Source organism: Melanerpes formicivorus, unplaced genomic scaffold (genome assembly GCF_026170545.1).
Source record: "Melanerpes formicivorus ecotype bairdi unplaced genomic scaffold, bMelFor1.0.p_v2 SCAF_19, whole genome shotgun sequence".
Lineage (NCBI taxonomy): Eukaryota > Metazoa > Chordata > Aves > Piciformes > Picidae > Melanerpes > Melanerpes formicivorus.
Genome location: NW_027142371.1, coordinates 7,677,830 through 7,700,817, shown reverse-complemented (window position 1 = coordinate 7,700,817; position 22,988 = coordinate 7,677,830).

Here is a 22,988-nt window from a genome sequence, read left to right as displayed (position 1 = left end):
TGCCTTCAATCACCACAGTTGTGGAACTTGCATATAGAGAATAGCAAAACACACAAAAGGACAAATTTTTGCAGCTGTAATTTTAGGAAGAAGTTATTTCCTGTTTTATTCTAACACCAAAAAGAGTGTGGTGTTACATACTGTGGTGTTTTGAAGCACCATCCTCAATGCTTGACAATAGCTATATCTTCATTGCCAAAATGGAAACTCTGATGCACAATAAACACTGAGACTCCTCGCACAAAGCAGAGAAATGCTGGAGTGTAACACAGACACATGAAGCTTGCCAATGTGTAAGTACATGCTTTGATGATCATTTTCCATGCTCTCTCCCAGCTGCTTCCAAACTCACATCATAAAAAAAAGCCATAGCTAAGCTCCTAAGCTGTTTGTTTCAACAAGAATTAAGTGCTTCTTCTCTCACTAGAAACAAATGCTTCACGCAACAATGGTCATAATTAATAGAAAATATTCAGTTATGTAAATTTACCTAATTGTCTTAATTATCTTTGCATTACTGGCATTTTTTGTATTTGTATCAATTAATAGTTCTTTTCACACAGTAATTGCTGCTCTGCATCATTTCACTGTGTACATATAACAGCCAAAACCTGCTCTGATTGAAGACGTGAGTTTCATAATCCAACTGCTCAACCTTAATGTCAGAATCAATTTCCTTTGTAAATAATCTGAGGAAAAAAAAGGTTTGCTATGTGCTGCAGACACACTAAAGCTGACATCTAATGCATGCACAGCTTTGGGAATTTCTTTGATATACAGAAGTAGAAACTGTTTAAACAAAATGCAGACTGAAGAGCTTTAGACCTTGTCTTTAGTCTTGTTTAGGGGTGAGCTAAGAATGAAGAATCTAAAACTTAAATATCCATGCCAATAAATCCAGTATCAAACTGATGTATGTGGCTTCAGTTCTTACAGAAACCTCTTTTAAATGAACAAACACAAGAGAATAAAAGAATGAAAAATCTTCCCTTATTCATTAAAGACTTCTAGTGCTTCATTAGTTTCATTGCTTTAATCCACTTCTGATTAGCCAGGATGTTAAACAGCCATTGTCAAGTGCTGCTAAAGTGCATGAATTTCTTTTCAAGCTACAGTAGTGTCATTTGAATGAAGTTAGCAACATCTCATCAGGTGCTATGGCCTGCAGAGTATAAATTAACTGTAATTTCTCTAGCACTTCCCTTTTTAATCATGTTTTTGTATGAATTTTCATATAGACACAACACAGGAAAAAGAAGAAAAAAAGGAAAAAAAAAGGGGAAAAAAACCTCTCAGCATTTTAGATTGTTTACCAAAACTACCTTGTCAGGTCAGGATGGTAATGTAGGCCCAAGTGGGTAACATGAAAGTAAGAAAGAGAAAAGGGAAGGGAAGAGAAAGACAAACATCCTGATCCACCAGAATCTGCTGATGACCTGATGGGGAAGCAGTAAAGAAGCATTTACGTGCAAAACTCTAGATCCCAATATTTAAATTCTGCAAGTGCCTTCAGGCTTAATTTCTCCCTGTGGGACAGAAACCTTCAGCAACTACAACAGAGACTGCTAATACTAGTAGCCATCTCCACTAACCTTGAAGAGTCATTAGTTTGCAATTTGCTTTCTCATTTACTCTTTTTGATTGTCCCCACTACCCTACAGTTCTTGCCCTCTCACCAAGAGCTGTGACTTTGAAAAGTTTAAACCTTACATTTTAGACAAGTTCTGTCAAATCAGTCATTTTCCCCCCCCCCCCTAAAATACTAAAAATACTATCAGGACCAACAATTTCTCTATGGTTTCCTAAAGAGACTGAGAACAATTCATCAGAAATTGCATCCACCCATCCAGGGCAACAGGTGCCACAGGATTTTGTAAGCCACAAGCTTCCTGCCCTGCCTCTCAGTCAGAAAACAATGCTTTATTATGATGGTTCCTTAAGAGCTGATTTCACAAGATGCAGTTATCAGTGCTAATATATTCAGTTACAAAAGACAGATGAGAGTAGCAGCAAGTCTTTGGTGACTTACCTTAGGAGCAGCATCCCATCACCCCAAAAGTCTCACAATGAGGGTTGCAGATAGGTAGCATTAGCTTTGATATAAAAGGAAAAAAATTGAGGGGAAAACTTATATATTTTCTCAATTATATTTTAGCTTGTTAAGTGGAGACTACATTTTTGAATGACTATAATTTAGCTGACAAACACAAGCAATATAAACTGTTTCATGAACGACTGAGGGGCATGCTATAAAAATTGCAGGCTTTTATTCTTTCGATATTATTTCTTTAACTACCTTTAAAGAAAATGCAATTTTAAATGACTCTCCTACCAAGAAAAAAGGTAGACAGGAGCTTCATATATATACAAGTCTGAAGAAAGCAGAGTAAGTGGTTGATTCATGGGGAGGAAGGTTTTGTTTCACAATTAGAAGGCATGGACTGATACTAGAATCAAGCAGGGGCAGGTGTACATTTTTTACAGTTTCTTAGACAATGATATTTTTTTTGCCAACCTTTAGGGCTGTCCATCCTATCACAAATATCAGGTAGGTGCATTGTGAGCTAGCATTAGGTTGCCCTTTTCTGCCCAATATCTCACCACATACATCAATTTTGTCTCATAAAAGAGGTAACTAGGGAAAACAAACACATGGCTTCATGTCATACTACAAGATCATAGGAAACATTTGTACTATTTATCATGCACAATGGCACACTCGGTCACAGAGCACAACCTGTATGTCTCCAAGCTTGGCTGATCTCAATACAGGCATGCCAGAAAGGAAAAAAGTAAAAATGAAAGAGTTTTTGTTTTCTTATTGAACATTCCTCCAGAATTTTCATATCCATATGCTCAGGGCAGTATCAATTAAACACTTCATACTGTAACCAGACAATTATTCTGTCTTGGAAAGTGTATTAATGGAGTACTTTGATTTCACCAGGTGTTCAAATTGCATGGGACATGCTTTCAGAATCACTTGTATGTAATTTAAAGCTTGGGAAATACAAATATTGCTGCATTGCATTTTACTTAATACTAAAAATCCTATGATCCTGTTTTCTCTGTCACCATGGCAGGATAAAAGAATTCTTTTTGTGAAACATTCTTTCCTGAGGAACCCATTAAAGTGTAAGTCTGGTTTTCCTCACACAAGTTCTGCGTTCATTTCAACTTCTTTGTGTCACTTTGAGTTTCAGGAAACAGGATTTGCAGGGAAAATGTTCATAAAGGCTCTTCTTAACATTCCCTGACTAATGGCAGCACTAAGGCTGAAGGAAGATCAGTGCTATTGGAACACAATTTACTAATTAGGGACGAGTAGCAAGAATGAACACAGGGACATAGTGTACTACTGCAGAAGTGGATTTAGGCATTTGTTAAAATATTGGATACTTTAGAGTTTGGAAAAACAGTTTGGTACTGAGGAACCAAAGCAAACAGTCATCTGAAAGAAATCTGCAGCTATTTACAGTGTAGTAGATGATAGCATTTCCTCAAGAGATATACTCAGGGCATACTTCACAATCAGGGGCCTCAGCAAAGTTAGGTGGCAACTGATCATATAAAATACCTAACACCACAGTCTGTATCTCCATGCTTCAGATTAGGATTCTTAACATTATGTTAGGAGGGAAATTCTGTAAAATTTGGTTGAAATTGATAGAGTGTGAGAACAGGATGAGAATAGGACCAACATGTACAGTCTTTCAACTTCTAACATCTCTAAAGCATTCATATTGTTGGAGGACAGGGACAGTTACACATGAAAAGTGATGGTACTCCAGAGTTACTTTCCATCAGTCTGGCCACATCTACTGGTTACAGGTTGGATTTGATGATTTTTGAGGTCTTTTCCAACCTTATATGATTGTGAGCACAAATTTCAAGTCTACCTTAGATTCGTTGTTCTTAAGTCGCTGATTCTAACCTTGCAGTTGAAGCAGGTCTATTAGATTTACCTTAGGGGCATCCAAGGGTATGAGTATGTAGCTTTAAAAATAGTTTCAACTGCTTGCAAAGTCTGCTAAAAATGCATGAAATCCTAAACAGTTCTGGGAAATGGATAGAACAACATGCTAGGATTTATGATTTTTCTTGGAAGGCATAAGAAAAAAAAGTGCTCATTGAACTCAGATGACTGAACATGATTTAAAATAAGAACGGCAACTTCTCTACGTTGTTATGACTTACTGAAGCCTACTTAGTGGTCTGCACTGCAAGCACAAAGCAGCAAACTACAGCAAATACCTCTAACAAGATTTGCAGTGGTGGGTGATTATCTACTCAAGTCAGTGCAATCTACTTTATATGTACAGAGCTTCATTCATTCATTTTACTTTAGCCACATAAAAGAGAGGCACACAGTCTAGTTTGAGGAGGAAAAAGCATCCTAATATTTCCACTTAGGGCCAGGGAATTCTTCACTAGAAGACACCTGCTACCATTACATAGTTGAAACAAGGATTCTCTGTACTCCCACCATTTACATTTTAAGTTTCAATTTTTACACCACATTTCTTAACAGTTGACACTTCGTCTTCACACCTGCAACCTACCTACACTTCAGATTATTTGGGCCCATCAGATATCTGATTTCACCTATAAACAAAGCATTAAGAAGTACAGCAAATATATATGGTTTATTGGTCATGGTAGTCAGGTTACCATAGTAGGTAGTAGGTAGTAGGTTGGGCTAGATGACCTTCAAGGCCTTTTTCAGCCTTAGTGATTCTATGATTCTATAAATTTATGATTCTGTTTGTGGGTAATTAAATGACAAATGCCTAGATGGTGGCACAATAACTAATTTTTTTAAGTTGCAGGAAGAGTTGTAACTGACTGCAGGAAATACTCATTAACTCAGAAAATACAAACTTTTCATTAAAAGCTGAAAGAAAGAACACCCAGAACTCCAAAGATGTATTGATCAACTATGAGACCAGTATCATCTTGGCCTAATGTTTTCCTTTCATATTTTTGTTGCCTGATGAAAATAGTTATGAAGAGTAAAAAACAAATCCTTGAACTAACCCTTTTAATGTTAAAATAACAAGAAGGTGGCTACTACTTCAGAAGTCCTGCCTGTTTTTCCAGTAGTATTATTTTATGTCTTAAACACACCAATTATTTTAAATACATAAACTAAACTTCACCCACACAGGTCTAAAAACATCCTGCCTAGAAAAAAAAAGATTTTAAAACTCTGAAAAACACTCCCTGGGAGTACATTTAATGCACTCTGATCACTGAAGTCATAGAACGCACTGAGTTGGAAGGGATCTTTAATGGTCATCTAGTCCACCCCCCCCGCAGTCACCTGGGATATCCCCAACTAGACCAGGTTGCTCAGAGCCCCATCAAGCCTGACCTTGAATGTCTGCAGGAATAGGGCCTCCACCAGTGCCCTAGGCACCCTGTTCCAGTGTTCTACCATTGTCATAGTAAAGAACTTGTTCCTAATGTCCAGGGGTATTCCTGAGTAAGCCCTCCCATGTGTATTTGGTCGTGTCGCCAGTGCTCACCGCCTCAGTCCCATTTGGAAGCAGATATGATTTGTTTCTACTGCTGTGCACTACTTGCTAATGTACTTGCAAAGTGCAACTTGCCTTCTTTCACAAACCATCAGCATGTGTGTGTGTTCCTAATGCTTGCTACACTAAGATGTATTTACTACAAAATCACTTTCTTCACAGGGACTGTAAGCTAACCTTACTGTTTCATATGAGCAAAGCCTGTTTTTTTCAAATGGGTTAAAGTTCATCTGCTAGTGCAAGGGGAGTAACTAGGGTCCTAATTTCTCTGCAGAAAGCAAAAAATAGAAGTTCAGAAGTGGTTTCTGCTAGGGGAAGGGGGGAAAGCTTATGGATTCTTCTGCTTTTTGTTTATTCCTTCACTAAAATCCTGTTTGAAATGTGACAGTTCATAAACATTCATTTGGATTTCCACAGAACTAAGGGTTTATGTGGCAGAATTATTTCCTTAAGTGCACTGCTCTTCTCTGCAATATCTTTACAAATGAAATATGCAGAAGTTATTACATTTAAAAAAAACTATATTATAAAGGGAATAATCTCCACTGCACCATAAGCTCCATTGGCCAGTCTGTAACTCGAAATGACTGGTTACGTATTTGCCATCCCATAATGCTTTCATTTCATGCCTGTATCTTGAACTCCATGAGTAATGGCTGAAAAGAAATGTCAAGTGTTTGTTGTATTATCACCCACAACATCACAGTTCCTTGGCTGCTCATGGGGCAGGTTGGGTGGGCATGAAGGTTTAGAAGCATGGGTAAGCAGGACAGGGGGCTGGCTCCTGTGTGTCAGTGCTCAGTTGGTGTCAGCAAGTCCAGCAACACAAATTTCAGGGGACCTGTGCACTTCTTGAGGACACTGTTCTGGTTCAGTGCTAATATTGTATTCAACCTTAGATATTGGTAATTTTGTAAGACATGCCATTTATTTGAGCTATCTATGGCCTGACATGTTCCTGCTGCTGCTTTGTGTTTTTACTATAGGGAGACTTCTCTAAGCCAACTGCAGGCTGTAATATATTCAAATACCAGACTGTACATCACACATAACAGCAAAGTTACAGGTAACTTAGGATTTGTAGTATGTAGTAACTTAGAATGAATAGTTACCCAGTCCCACAGCCTGGCAAGACTTAATATAAAACCCTCACTAAGTGATCTAAAAGCATTGATACACATTGACAGCTCACTCTAGACCTCACAGATTTCTATGATAATGAAGCATGGCCACATCATGCTTTCAACCTCTGCAAGGGACTCTGCTCAAACACCAGGTCACACTGGTAACCACAGGCACTGAGGTTTCAGAACTAACATAACCAAAAGCACAGGAGTGGAAATCTGCAACCAGGGAATGTCATGTGCCTACCTCTTTCTTTACAATTTCCTGCCACCTCTCCCAGTCTTGAGGGGCTATCAAACCAGGGTACCTGCTGCACTAGATGAAGTCACGGCTTCTTAAAGAGAAATATACATACCAATCTGCAGCTCTCTCTCCCTTTCCACTTTCCTAGGTGTTGCTTTCCAAAGCACAGACATTTTCTAACAGGACAGTTGCAGGTGCAAGATTTACCTCAGTACCTAAGGCTAATATTGCATTTCTGATGATCAAGCCATTCGGTGTTCTTCATTTAGGCAAAGAGTTGAATTTGCATCCAGTAGTGAAGTTTTATCTGCATTGTGCAGGACTCTAAACACCGCCTCTTTATAACTGACCATTTACCTTGAAATTACTTCTCTTAACAATTTTAGTGCCTCTCAAGGGACTCATAAACCACAACAACTTCTGTCTCTGCAGGTTGAGCAAATATAAATGTCACCATTGCTCATTTGAGACTGTTGCTTTTGTCCAAATGATGTCAGAAAGCAGAACAGGTCAAGTGGCTTTTTAAATTTTCTTTTCTTTTTCTTTTTTTTTCTTTTCCCCCCAGAGTATAATGGAAACAAACAAAACCATCTGCTTTGCCTAAGGGATGGACTTTTGAAGCCTCTTTCACCCCACCACAAATTAACTCTTTCATTTGCTGCATGTGCCTGCAAAGACAGGGACACCACCTGTGAGTATTTTCTGAGAGAAGCACTTTAGTATTTCTGCCTTGCTCTGTCCTAGGCTATTCACCAGGCATCTCTCTTACCCACTGTTCTTCCCAAACAAGACTTGTCTCACTCTGCTCAGACTGTACTTGCTTTCTTTTGCAATCTGTTATGACCCTCCATCCACCCCCAGGAGACTATTTCCCTCTCTTCTGCAGGCTCTGTCTCACTGTGATTTCCCTCCCTTGCAAGCAACAAGGGAAGTCTCTTCCCTGCCTGCCATGCTACATCACTTCTGGGGCTTTTCTGTCAGCTGGCTTCCTATCCCAGCTGCATTATTCCTCCTAAATGTTAACTATACTCTACTGAGAACCCTTGGGCCTCCTTCAGGCTGCTTTCTATTTCTTAGAGTTCTTTTCTTGCATTTTTGAGACATTTTTGTGTCACACCTTCCAGTGCCAATCAACTTCTTTCTTACCATGTTTTTGCTTTCAGGAGTCTCCCTCTATATTGCTCTGATGTTCCTATCCCCCAGACTTCCCTCCTCTAGCTATTGGCTGCCCTTTCACATCTGGTTGTACAAAGTACTATGGGAAGTCAGTTAACTCAATTCCCTCTGTTAGCTGAAAAAGCCATCAGAGCCAACATAGCACACCATCCAGTATGTGAAGAAATGCAAATTTTTCTGCCTGGCAGTGAACACCATCCTTCCTCTTACTTCATGTCATGCTCAGCTGGATGTCAGTGCTTTAGAAGAGGAATGGAGCCCCATTAGAAGACGTTTACTAGTGTGGTCTGTAGCCATTTGTACATGCATCTGATATTAACAGAGATTTTACCATAGACATGAATAGCTAGTGTTCTCTATTAATGTAGATGCATGGGACCCCTGAGCTGATGCTTTCCTTCTTGTTTGTTTTTATAAACTGTAAAATTAATCCTCAGCAGGCTTATTATCTGCCACTACAAATCTTCCAAAGATTTCACCATGGATAAAGTGCAGCCTACTTGATGGTTTGTGTGGCTTTGATTAGTAACATACAAGTGCCTTTGATCAGCAACACTTCATCTTGATCACAGCATTGTCCTGCTGGGCAATTTCTTGTAGTCACAAGTAAGAAAAATGGTCAGGGTATAGGTGGAGTAATGGGAAACATAATATGTAGTAACAGATGCTACATATTTCTTCTGTTTGAATAAAGTGATATGTCATGAGACTGGGATGTGCTTTCCCTCCTCAGCCAGCCGCATGCACTAGCATTCACGCAGCAACATCCTGTTTGGAAATTTTGAGTCCCCTAAGCCAAAGAATACCTTGAACTTCACAAAAGACAGAAACTTTTCATAATTTCAAATGTCATTACACACTGCAAGGAACTTCCTTCTCCCACTCACATTTTATTAGTGTATACAAACACAGCTTGTTTTCTCTCAGTGTTTTGCTGTGTAGCTTCAGCTGAAAGCATTTGAAGGCTGAACAACAAAGTCATGGTCGTACCTTGAACTAAAACAATGACAGCAGAATTATGACAGGTTCCTTCATCTACCATTGCTTTTGCTAAACTGAAAGTCTGATCTTTTTTCAGCCAAGTTTCTTTATTACCTTTTTTTTTTCCTCCCTTGGGATAAATGCAAAATGAACATGAGGACATGGAGAACCATCTTAACAAAAAAAAAGGAGAAGCTTAGACAAAGTCACCTTGAATACACAAGTTTAACAAACAAGGAAGTCAATTTTGTGCCTTAATTCCACAATGCATTTGAAGCAGATGTTTTCTGGCCTGCAAGCACTTCAAATAGTTGTTCAAATGCTTCTGTTTTCAGACAAATGCCATGTTATTAAGCTTGCTCTGTTTCTTAGGATCTCTACCAATGTCACAAGACCCCTGTTTTTTTTCTGGTTTTAATTATGATCTTTATGGCTTCAGAATGGTATCATGAATCCTGATCTTTGGCCATCTGAATGCAACAGAAATGTCATACAAACAATTCCCAAAAAACCCACCCTTTTTCTGTAGCTCTGACTCCATGGTATAACTTGGGAGTTCCAGCTGTGAGATAATCTGACTTTGTCAATAAAATTTCAGGAAGCCTTTTAGTGACTGCAGGTTGAATCCTCAAATTTCTCTAGCCCTGAATTTTCTTCACCATTGGACAAAGCTCCTCTCCAAAACCATATGGAGCTCTAGGGAATGCTTTCTAGGAATCACTGCTTTGCTCAAGTATTTCAAGTTACTTGACCTTCAGCATTACAGCTGCACTCAGGGTGAGCTAGAGGATTCCAGGAAATGCAGCGATTACTCAGCCGTGCTGCTTGCAGCAAGTTAAATATTTATTTACTTAATAGCTAATGTGCACAGTGGTAATAATTATGCTGCCAAGGTTACATTCTGTTGGTAAATTGCATCCTTGTTGAATTAAAAAGATATACTTTGAGTTACAGAATACAGAATTAACTAGGTTGGAAAAGACCTTAGAGATCATCAAGTCCAACCTATCACCCAACACCATCTAATTAACTAAACCATGGCACTAAGTGCCTCATCCAGTCTTATTTTAAAGACTTCCAGTGATGGTGACTCCACCACCTCCCATTCCAATGGCCAAGCAGTTCTTCTTCAAGTTGCACTTTAAACAAAAGCCAGAATAAAATATCCTCCCATTGTTCTTTCTTACAGTTTTCAGTGTCCAGTGCTTTAGACCAGGTGCAACTGGAAACCTAGATGACTTTAAAACTGGTTAAGTAAATCATCCTCCTCAGCCATGAAAAGATGAGCTGGAAAGTACAGATCTGCTCTATCAGCTCAGGAGGCCAAAGGGAATACAGAGGATGATAGATGTTCCTTATTTAAAGGCAAATACCTTCTGTGGGTGCAAGTCACCTGCCACATTAGGAGACTGTGGAATACACCTCTTGTTTCTGTGACTTCTGTGTGTCCACTTGTGTTTGGTGTTGTGGAGCAAAAAAGGTGGCCAGAGCTCCAAGCATGCAGACTGGTGTCCTGTAACTAACTGCTATCCTTGCTTGTATGAAAGGCAAAGGCATGGGAAGAGACTGTAAACACAGAGTGAAAAAAACCACACAACAAGAAGTGTGGCTTGTATTCTAAAAATATTGAGTCCTGATCAAGAAAAACATAAACACTTGCCGGCATTTGCTATCCCACTTAATATAGGAGACATCTGTTCTATGTGGCAATGGCAGGCAAAACATTGCTGGTTTACAATTTCAGCCCCCTCTATCCATCATTTCACTCTTCTGTCACACTGAATTACTCATTAGCATTCTACCTAGCTCACATGCTGTAGCTTTGCTTATGCAAAGAGTTTATCGTTCACCAAATTTCAGCCCAACAAACATTAGCAGAGGTGAAGAAAATAACATTTCCATACAGAAACAATAAGCCTTCACCTACACCACCTGTGGAGGAAAATTCACTTTGACAAGCTACTGCCTGAACTTCATGAGCATCTTAAAGCATCTTGTAATCAAGCCTACAGAGCATTATCTAGCTATTAACATGCTTCTGAAGGATAATTAATTGTTTTACTTCAAAGCCTTATTTCAGGACAGATTTGTCTTATTGTGTTGATGATAACAAAGACTATCAAGATACATCCATTGCAGCTTTTTGAAATCCACTTGTGAGCTGCTTCAGAAAGTTGTTCAGCATTTCACAGCGGCAGTTTTTAGTTTCAGCACAAAGCAGACTTGTTGCTTCTCCCTCCTCCCACCGCCATGCATTCCTATATGACAGTGATGTTAGTTATGAACTGCAAACTAGATGGCCATTCAGACACCTCCTCACCATGCTAAATCACTACACACAGCAAAGGCTAGCATTAAGCAGCACAGCTCTTGATGATCTTTGAGGTCTCTTCCAACCCTAGTGATACTGAATACTGAATACTCTTGACCAATCTCCCCTTATTTCTACTAGGTGCCAACCTGTACTTGCTTTATCCCTTTGTAATTATGATGACACTAAAAAAGGCCAAATCTGCTGCATCTTGTCCCCTGTAAGGTAGATAATTTTGTCAAGGAAATAGACTCCTAAGCAGCTAGGAGAAACTGATCTGATCTTACAGTGACCATAAACAATGGGCTCAGGAGTCCAGAGCAAGAGAGGTGACTGACTCTATGAGGCCTTGAGGTGCAACAAGGATTTTTTCTTGCTGCATCTATAGGAAACAGTTGCTCTGCATCTGAGGAGGGACCCTGTCTGCACAACCACACACAGGGAGGAACAGCAGGCAAACTTTAATTTTGCTTCCTGATTCCTGAGTCTGATATGCCTGAATGGGAGGACTGCATTCATATTATTTCATTCAGACTCGATTTGATTTCCATCAGAATGCCAACAAAGTGCTACTTTGAAATATTTCATTAGAAGAACTAATGTCAGAGGTTTCTAGCTCCAGTGTATGTAAAATGCTTTGGGATGCCATTTATCTGAAAGACAATGTATAGATAGGGATAAGTTCTTTCTATTTCATGTTTTCCAGGAAGGCAATATCATTCCAGAGGCAGGGCTGCTTTGGAGACTAATTTTTCATTCTTTCTGCAGCTGTAAAACCAGCAGCATTTCAGAATACAGCAGCAGAGGCAAGCACAGCTGGGGTGCAGTATCTGTCAGTGCTTTATGATAAAACATTAACTGCACAGGGTTACAGCATGGTCCAGGCAAAGCGCTGCAGATGTGAAAAAGGACAGGTCAGAGCCAGGAGGAAAATCATCTGACAGATATTAAAAAGTTAACCCAATTTATCTGAACATCTTTCAAAGAGAGACTACGACACCTAAAACACTGCATTGCAATTGCTTTGCTGCTTGAGAAACATATCATCTACTTCTGTGTGGAATTTGTGCACTCAATGTGGCTCCTCACCATGTTGGATATCCAACCAGAATCACAATCTGTAGAAGTCATTCGGGCCCATTTCTGGAAAGAACTCTGTGTCTTGGCTCCAGAAGATATGAAGTCACAGTTGAGACTACACAAATATTCAAGAAATACAATAAACTTCTGAACAATAAGTGTCTCAATACTTCAGCTGTTAAAGAATAATTGCTCCCTGGAAGCTTAAAACCTACCTCGCTCACACTCTGCAGGAGTCAGAACTACCAATTTGATGTTTCAGTAAACTGACTGCAAAAGATTTTGATTTTTGTTGTATTCCTCTCCCTCCCCCAAAGAATCCTTCAGCATGAAATATCATCTAGAGTCTAAGAAGAAAACTACCTGTTTCCTCTCAAAAGCAAAGCATTCACTTTATTCCACTATGCAGAGAGAAGAAAAGTTCAGAAAACTCCCATGGGTCAAATGTCAGCTCTCTTTGGCTTCTCCTTTCCTGGTTTAAGTTCTCCAGTGATCAATATTTGCTGTAAAACCCAGTACAGGGTAGGTGAGTTAGGAATGGAGTCTCATTAATTGAATCCCTTTGCATCCCTTCCAGCTTATTTGTTCAAATCAAATCTTTGAGGTTAGCTGAGCATTAAATTCTGTGTGTTGTTTTAAGGATCACATAACTTTTTATTCTACACAGAAATTAGAATGCCATTCTTAATTAGCACAGCAAGTAATCACATAAATTTAGGACATGCCTTTTACTCATCTATTTACACCTGATCTTTGATGACCCAGCTTGAAGAGTGACATAGGTGATCATGAAACTCTTCAAGGTTTAGATGGGAAAAAACCTGGGACAGTGCACTTGATCAATGTCACTGTGAGTGTCAAGAGGTGGTCATTATTGCCCTGTAGATTTATTGCTTAGGTCAAAGCAAATTACTTTCTCTGTTCTCAAGCTTTTTCCCAGCTACAGTTCTAATATCTAATCTCTACCCTTCCCTCATTCTACTGTCCCCTCTGCTATTTTGCAGACTGATTGTGAGCTCACAGGGGAAAAGAAAGTCTCCTCAGTCACTGAGAAGCCTGAAATTTTGGGAAAACTTCTACTAGAAATCAGGAGACAGGTATTTTTTTTTCCTCTATTAAATTATTCTGCATTCTCCACAGGCACACAAATTCATACCTAAAAATACAGGGAAGAGCCATTTGTTCTGCTTACTCTGGTGCAGTGGCACAGATGTGATTATTTTCAGGTAAGAAAGCTGTTCTCTGACACAGCAGCTTTTGCTCTTTATTCTTTCTTTCTTTCTTCCTTTATTTATTTGTTTTTTATATTTATCTAAGCACAACACTGCATTGCCCAGGAAAAAAAAACACCTAGCAAAAAATGCAAGATGAGAGAATTTTTGAAAGTCATTTGTACCAAAATGTAGCTAAAACATACATTTCCAAGACACAATTTCGAGTGCTTCATGGGAGAAGATTGCACACAGCTAACTTGTCAAATGTCAGTCATCTCTTTGCAAAAGCCTATTGCTAGTACTGCACTGCAAAATCCAGGCTCAAGGAAAAAGTCCTTTTTGCTTCCAGGCTCAAAGAATCTACTCTCCCACCAGCCCTCTTTACTTTTATGAACATCCTTGGAGATATTCACAAACTGAAGAAATCTGGAGAGTATTACAATAGCAAAAGAGAGTGAGCCACTCAAAACAAAGTTATGTTTTGTTAAACCTGAAGGAACAGAAGAGGCAAAATGCACATTTGAGTGCAATTTTCTGCTTATTCCTTTTATGAATTTTCTACAATTATTCAAATGAATAAGTTCTATTACTTATCACAGGGTAGGATTTTCCCCTCATCAACACCTGGGAGCACTCTGACCACAGACAGTCCTACCCATAAATCTCCAACTTAACCTGCAATACCACTACTGACAGGATCCATCTTATCTTCTAGAGATGAGGTTGTACAAAATCTCTATTGAATTTGGTGAGAGAGACAAAGGCTTATCAGAAAAAAAAAGATGAAACACCAAAACTAAGTGTCAGTTTAAAGGAATAGATTAAAGAGTAGCAGAGAAGTGCTTAAAGGCATACAATCTCTTCTTTGAAACACAAACAGGATCATCAGGCAGGCTTTCAATAATTGTGGGGACTAGAATAGTGTAGGTGTGTTTCTGACTATGCCAGTGGTGCACTGTAAATATCCCACCAAAAACTGTTCACTTTGTAAGACAGCCATGACAGGTAGATAATGTAAAATGTAAAGGACAGGACAGGACAGGACAGAACAGAACAGAATAAACCAGGTTGGAAGAGACCTTCAAGATCATTGCATCCAACCTATCATCCAACACTATCTAGTCAACTAAACCATGGCACCAAGCACCCGATCCAGTCTCCTCCTAAGCACCTCCAGAGATGGTGACTCCAACACCTCCCTGGGCAGCACATTCCAATGGGCAATCCCTCTCTCTATGAAGAATTTCTTCCTACCATCCAGCCTAAATGTCTCCTGGCACAGCTTGAGACTGTGTCCTCTTGTTCTGGTGCCTGGGAGAAGAGACCAGCCCCCACCTGTCTACAATCTCCCTTCAGGTAGTTGTAGAGAGCAATAAGGTTGGCCCTGAGCCTCCTCTTCTCCAGGCTAAGCAGCCCCAGCTCCCTCAGCCTCTCCTTATAGGGCTTATGCTCCAAACCCCTCACCAGCTTAGCTGCCCTCCTCTGGACACGTTCCAGCAAGTCAACATCTTTCCTAAACTGAGTGGCCTCGTAAGAAATTGAATCCTGTAATCTCCACCATGAGAACAACAAAATTAACCCATATTTCAGAGAGTTTTTCTACTAAGTTATGAGGAGTGTGGAAGTCTTCCAGGTGTTTTTCTTTTTTCCAAAAAATAATTAGATTTACAACTTGTTTCCATTAACAGTTTATGAAGATGCTGTAAACACAGAACTCTAAAATACAATTTCAGAACCACTACAAGGTCTTTTCTCCAAAGAGCAACTTCTGCTTACAGAAAGTGAAATATCTACAGACTCATTCAAATTGAGCAGTAACAGAAAAACCAAATATAAGATGATGGTTGCAATAAACTCAAATTAGACAGGAAAGACAAATTGCTCTATTATCCTACAATGAGATATACTATAGAAGTGTATTTCATAAATGCAATGTTCACACTGAAAGGTTGATAGACTTAATCTTCCTTACAAAAGCAAAGTATTCATATCATACTCCTGCACCTTTCTTAGGGTGCTGCCCTTCTTATCAGCATATCTGGATGGGGATGCACCATACCTAATCTATGTGCTTTGAGCCCTCCTCTACACAGATGACTCTCTCACTTTTGACTTCAGAGCAGCCTGCTCAGTGGGGTGAGTGAAGTGCCTCCAGTTTTACACTGCAGGTATCATGTTTTCAGTGTTAGACTACTCAGAGAAACAGAAATGAAGAATCAATAACAGACAGTATGTGCAAACAAAGAGAAACAAAGTAATGGCAGAAGAATACTTAATTTCTTATTTGATCAAATATGGGTAATCATATGTTGGTTACAGGGATTCTGTACCTGCACATTAAGAACTAGTGTTCTATCACTTAGATGGGAGTTTTTAAAAAGAGCTAGTGGAAGTAGATTTGATTTACTGCACATTGCAAATTCACAGCATTTCAGCTGTTCAGAAGTTGTGGTGTGCCATGTTTATTGCCCACTGGTGACATGCAGTGACTCTTCAGTCAGACCAAATTGGTAGACATACTGCTTAACTTTTGGGGAGATTTTAGCAGAGATTTATAGCTCACTCCATGAAAATTTAAGGCAAAGGCATAAGAAGTAGATTTATTTAACATATGAATGAAGTGTAAACTGGCATGAAACAGATCTAAGCCTAGGAACTGCAATAGCATCCTGGTGATGTTGAGGAATAAACATGCAGTGTGTGATGTTATGCATTTATTCCATAGGCAGGTTGGCTGTGTTACTAAATGCAAAATGCTAATTTTCAGCCACTTATATTTTGACAATCACAAAACTACATAAAAGCACAGCAGGAATTCTCTGCTGCTCTAATATATGGTAAAATATGATAGAGTTATTTGAATTGCACAGGAGGCTGGGGAGCAATAAAATGGGCTTGCAACTAGATTCTATAATGAAGTCCATAGAGGTTGGGTAGACTTGCAAAAAACTATATTAACATTAAAAAAAATTAGGAATGCAAGGCCTTGATTCTTGCAATAACTTTCAGATCTTAGAATATACATGAGTTTGCATTGTAAGAATCAACTTTTCTAGAGGTCTTTGACAGAAAATAGAAGATAGCATTTTGATAAGGGGAGACTTCACTTCTTTTTAGCCATGAAGAAAAAAAGAGACATCAGAAATAAAAGAGGAGAATTGCACCTCATAATGCCTTTTACGAGTCACAGCACCAGGAAAACAGACTTTTGGTCATTGCAATATATCCATTTTATAGCAGTGTTTACAAAATGACAATGAACAACAAATAGATTCCTGACGATCAGAGAAGGAAAATTCTGTGTACAGTTTCCTGGCAGAATTAATGAGAACAGGAAATCCAGCTGAGGTTTTAAAATTGATCATTATACTTGTGTGAACAAGATTGCTTCATATGACAGGGAAATTACTGATTGTGAGAAGGTTGCTTTTGAGTCAGTGTTCCCAAGTTTCTATGCCACCTCTGTGAGGCCAGGTTTCCAAAAGCTTATCAACCTTATCTTATTCATTTACTTGAGCAGAAAGCACAGTGGAATATAAAAAAAGAAAGAGGCAAGTATGGGTGGATACACTTCCTCACCCACCAACCTGCAAGCCATCTGCTTCTCTGAAATGGAAGCTTTGTTGTCAGATACACCTGGAAACATGAGCCAAAGAGTAACTCTACACAAACAATACAATTCGGGCAACTCAAGCAACAATATTCCCACCATGCATTGGAAAGTCTTCAAGCTTAATATGCACAACTGGGATTTTGTTTTGGTACGTTATCAAGAGAAAGGGAAGCTTTACACAACCAGATGAGAAGCACCCATAGGGCTTGCTGTATATTTTTATTCCAGAAAGCTTAGGTATGCAATTATTTCTCCAATTAATTATTTCCTCGGCTCATTCTATTGCACTTTCCCTCCCTCAAAATCAACAGGTTTGCCCCAGCCATCAGAGCACTGCACTCTTCCAAGAGACGTAGTTTTGTAGACAGCCAAAGAGGTGCCACAGGCTCCCATAAGCATATTGGCTAAGTCACCCAAGCTTCCCTAATCACTCCTGATGCTACACACTCCCTCTTCACAATCCAACAATCACAAGATTGCCCTGACTATTATGTCAGCCCATACAGAATATTTTCAGGTGACTTCATTAAGCAGACATCATTAAACAGCACTTTAATTACCACCCTGATTAAGACAACACCAAGACTAGCTTTCAAGCCAAAGAACTGTAAATAAAGCATAGAAACATTTAGCATTGATAATACTTACAGCATCTTTTGTTCTCAGCTCATTAATCACCGTCTCAGGTTAATGATTTTAAGAACAATTTGGCAATGCTGTAACTTCAACAAAGCTTAGGGAAAAAAAATCCCATTTCTTTTTTAAAATGTATAGATGTGCCTTCAGCTATACTTCAGAAACGGTTCAGAATTCATTTCTAAGCCAGAAACTGTAACAATACATCTTATTATTGAATGTGAAACACACAGATTCTGCTGCCAAATAAATCTCCAGTATTACAAAGTCCTCCAGGACTCTCTTCTCTTCCACCTCTGAGTTTTTTTCATCTCAAGCTGCCTAAGGGCCAATTCCTGCAGTAACTTTGTCCACCTCCAAAGCCTCCCTCCTCCGCCTCCTCCCTTCCACTCCTATTGTTCTGTTATTTGTTAAATCATTTTTGTCAAGATAATTGGACTTTCCAGAGCTTGATGCACTGATTTAAGGTGAAAGGGACATATTTACTTTCTCACACAGAGCCAGTGAATCAATTTCCCTCCTGGCAGCCTCCCTCTAATAAAAATATTTTTCCTCTCTTTTTACTTAAAAGCTCATAAATACCTCTTTGGTAGAGAAAGTCTCTAACCTCTGTGTCTCACTGCTGCACCTTTGTGAGTGACAAAATGAACACACCAAAGATTTAGACTTAGGAAAGATGAATTGTGTATTTAAACCAGTTTGTCTTCAACACTCCCTTCCCTACTTTGCCTTCTGCAGAGCTTGCTCATTGCCCTTGTGTCCGCACCTCTTCCCTGTGCCCAGAGCATTTCAGTGCAGAGTGAAAACATCAGACACAAAATGTTTTGGTATTTTTTTTTCCTCTTACTGAACACATAACATGGACAAGTATTGCTGATGACAGTGTATGTAATTTCCTATTTATTGCCTGTTGGATAGCTTGTGATCAATGTTATCAGAACTGAATGGATTATCTGGAAAAGCAAAGCATTTCTGCTATATTTGTTGCAATGCAGAGTGTCGTGGTGAAATGCTGGTGAATTGATTAAACACATTTCTTTCACCTTTTTTCCTCAGTACTCTTTTATTTTGTTTTTCAGTCTTCCTATGACAGCAGTGTAACACGCTTATCTTTTTCCAAGATACTGCAACATTTCAACCATGGCAAACTTATTGCATATTAATTTTTTACTGTGGCCTGAAATGAGATGACTGAAGAAGTTTTACCTTTGAAATTTTCACAAGGAGAGGTGAGAATAAGAGCAAGTGGATGGCTGTGGGTTACAAGAAACTCATGTCCTGCAGTCTGCTAAAGTAAACCCCCCTGCAGACACATACTTGGCTAGATATTTAATTACCTATATGCTCCTCTGACCCTTGTAGGAATCCTGTCTACAAATCCTGGATGCAAATCACCTTGTGATGCATAAGACAAGATCATCTCCACCCATCAGGTACCCTGGAAAGGGAGGACGGTGAGACAATAGATTCAGCACCTGGCCCCTGATGCGTACTGGGTGTGTGGGCAGGTAAATGGAGAAGGAAGAGGCAGAGGTCCTTCAGACCCCTGTCCAAACACAGGAAGATTTCCTGGGGGACAATACCTGGACACATACTTAAGGACTAAAAAACTGTATAAAAAGGCTTGAACAATACTGGCAAGTTAGACAAAAAGAAGATACCACACGCTGGAAACATCACAGGGCAACACAACAGATCCTGGACTCTGAAAACCCTCTCTCCACCTCTGACTGTTAGTAATATAATCCCTTTCCTGCTTTCTCCCTCTTCTCCCTATATCTACTTCTCTCTCACTCTCTTTCTCCTTTTGTTATTCTGTTAATAAATAGCCTCACTGTTGATATTTTAGCCTCACTTGTGCCTCTGATTTCATAACAGAGGATTATGCAAAAGAACTGAGTCTCTTTCCCTCTCTGGACCGAGACAACCCTACTTCACACCTTTCCTCTTAAAACCCCACATTTGTTTTTATGTTCAGTCCCTGTCATAGATGTTCAAGGAGACAATCCAACAGAGAAGCAGCAATCACCCTCTGGCACTGACTGTATTTAAAATCAATGTTCTGAAATAAATTATTATTTGTTAAATAACTGCAACTGGACCTGCATGCTGGGAATGTGAATGCTACTCTGTGCTACCTGGGAGCTGCTTGCTGCAAATTTGCATTGGAAAGTGATTTCTCTCATTCTTATGAAAGCTAAATAATCCTCACTTTTACATGGAAATGCAAAGAAGCAATTCTGCAAGTAACTATATGACAAACCTACAATACAGTGTTAACAGACTATTGTAACCATACCTTGTTTACTGCACTGACAAGCCAGACAGATCAGCTGCTAACAAAGTTTCTCTCTTCCAGGTGTTTTATTTTGTACATGCACACAAAGAGACATACATCTTTATTTCAGCTTGCAAATATTGAGTACTTGATTTTTCAATGTGAGTGTCTCAGCATGTTGCTGGAACAATAAATATCTGATTCAGAAACTGCCCATGCAGGGCATTTTTTTTCCCCCAAACAACAGAGATGTGCTCCCCTATAAAAGCAAGTTTTATTAATTCTATTCCCCTAGCAAGTCATTTGTACAAGACAGTTTTTCTTCAGTGCTAAGGCTATGCCTGAAAGCCTCCAACCTTCCTTCACAGATTAAAATCTCATGTTGCAATTAAGTTCAGCTAATTTCCAATAGGATGCATAAAATGAAGAATGGTTATATCTCCTATATAAGGGTTGTATCAGGGATTGGACGTGGCACTTGGTGCCATGGTTTAGTAGTCATGAGGTCTTGGGTGACAGGTTGGACTTGATGAACTCTGAGGTCTCTTCCAACCTTATTGATTCTGTGATTCTATGATTCCCCTAGGTATTTTAGTAGGAGAGAAACATTTGCAACACTCTGCAGTGCCCCTTTGTGCAGCACTCTTGCGCCAGAAATTCAGCTGCCATCAGGGTGGCTTAGTGATACCCATAAGTAACCTTAGGTTCAGTAATTGTTCAGTTATTAGACCTGTTTCACTTATTAGGTTTCATAGCTCAAAACTGAGACAAAAGTCCTCATGCCTGAAACTTCTCTAGAAAGTAAAAGAAGATTCAAAGCAGTTTCTTTCTCTGCATGCCATAGTCTTATAGAATAAGGATTTTTTCTCTGATAGAATTCTACTCTTTGATGATTCTCAAGATAGCCTTAGTCTATTATTTTTCTATTCTTGAAGATTGAAAAATCCTTCATTCTTTTTCTGTTTAAAGATACATAGCTTGATGGTGGGAAGCTCTAAAGTGATACATCTTGGAACAGTACCACAAGTAATTGAAGATTGTTATTTACATAAAAGCTCATAAAATGACGTCTAAAAGAACTAGAACTGTTTGTACAATTAGCAATGAGAAGAGAGAAGTTGTACAGTTTCATGAATTTGTTCTAAAATACAAACATAGTGAAGAACAAAAAGTACACTTTGTGACAGGGAGATATTAAAATGAAGCTTGAAAAAAAAGATTTGATGATCAAGCCTGAATTTAATTTACTTATGGTATCATCCTCTGTATCCTTCTCAGGCTATGAGATAGCTGTCCACCAGTTCTGCTACAACTCCAGGAAAGGTGAAGACGGTGAGGGAACAGCAATAGGAAGTGATTCTAAAGTTATCATAGTATCAGTCAGGGTTGGAAGGGACCACAAGGATCATCTAGTTCCAACCCCCCTGCCATGGGCAGGGACACCCCACGCTAGATCAGCCTGGCCAGAGCCTCATCCAGCCTGCTCTTAAACACCCCCAGGGACAGGGCCTCGACCACCTCCCTGGACAACCCATTCCAGGGTTTCACCACTCTCATGGTGAAGAACCTCCTCCTCACATCTAGCCTGAATCTCCCCACCTCCAGCTTCATTCCATTCCCCCTAGTGCTATCACTACCTGAGATCCTGAGAAGTCCTTCCCCAGCCTTCCTGTAGGCCCCCTTCAGATACTGGAAGGCCACAATTAGGTCACCTCGGAGCACCAAAAACCCCAAGACGTCTCAAATGGACTGAGATCAAGCCATTAGCACTGATAAGATTCAGTTTTTATTTACACTACACAGAGGTCAAGGGTGTAGTAACCATTTTATTAGTATGGATTTGCAGTCCTTTCGTAAGACTGTGTCATAAGCTTAACACTAAGCAGATGTACAAGTTCAGAGTGTTAATTGTTCATTCAGCAGGAGCAGAAACAAGACCTGTTTTGGAATAAGGCACATCATTGCTGCCTGCGACCTTTTCTGCTTTAATTACAAGTCCCTGCCTAGGCTTTTTCATGGAGTTCCTGCTATAGTTTTCATACATTTAACTCCCAAGCTTTTTAAGATATTTGCTGGCATAGGTAGTATATGCTAAAAAAATAAATAAATCTATCTCCTTTGTTCTAAAAGTCTGTAATGCATTTTTCTAGCAGAGTACCCAGAAAACAGTTCATTGGCATTTTTATTTCTGAAAGTGCAATGCCATTTGTTCCCTGATGGACTTCTCTGCAAGCAGAAGTTTTAAAGCTGAAGAAGAATAGAATAGAATAGAATAGAATAGAATAGAATAGAATAGAATAGAATAGACCAGACCATGTTGGAAGAGACCTTCAAGATCATGTCCAACCCATCATCTAACATTATCTAATCAACTAAACCATGGCACAAAGAACCCTCTCAAGTCTCCTCCAAAATACTTCCAATGATGGCGACTCCACCACCTCCCCAGGCAGCACATTCCAATGGCAAATCACTCTTTCTATGAAGAATTTCTTCCTAACATACAGCCTAAACTTCCCCTGGCACAGCTTGAGACTGTGCCCTCTTGTTCTGGTGCTGGTTGCATGGGAGAGAGACTAACCCCCACCTGGCTACAACCTCCCTTCAGGTAGTTGTAGAGAGCAATAAGGTCTCCCCTGAGCCTCCTCTTTTCCAGGCTAAAAGAATCATTTAGAATAAAAAATGCTCAAGATATTAATCTACTGTTGTTTTTTTTCCCCTAAGCTCTGTCCTTTATTTCCAATGTAGCCTCTGTATCACATAGGGTATGTAACTGTAGATCTCCTGATTTTGC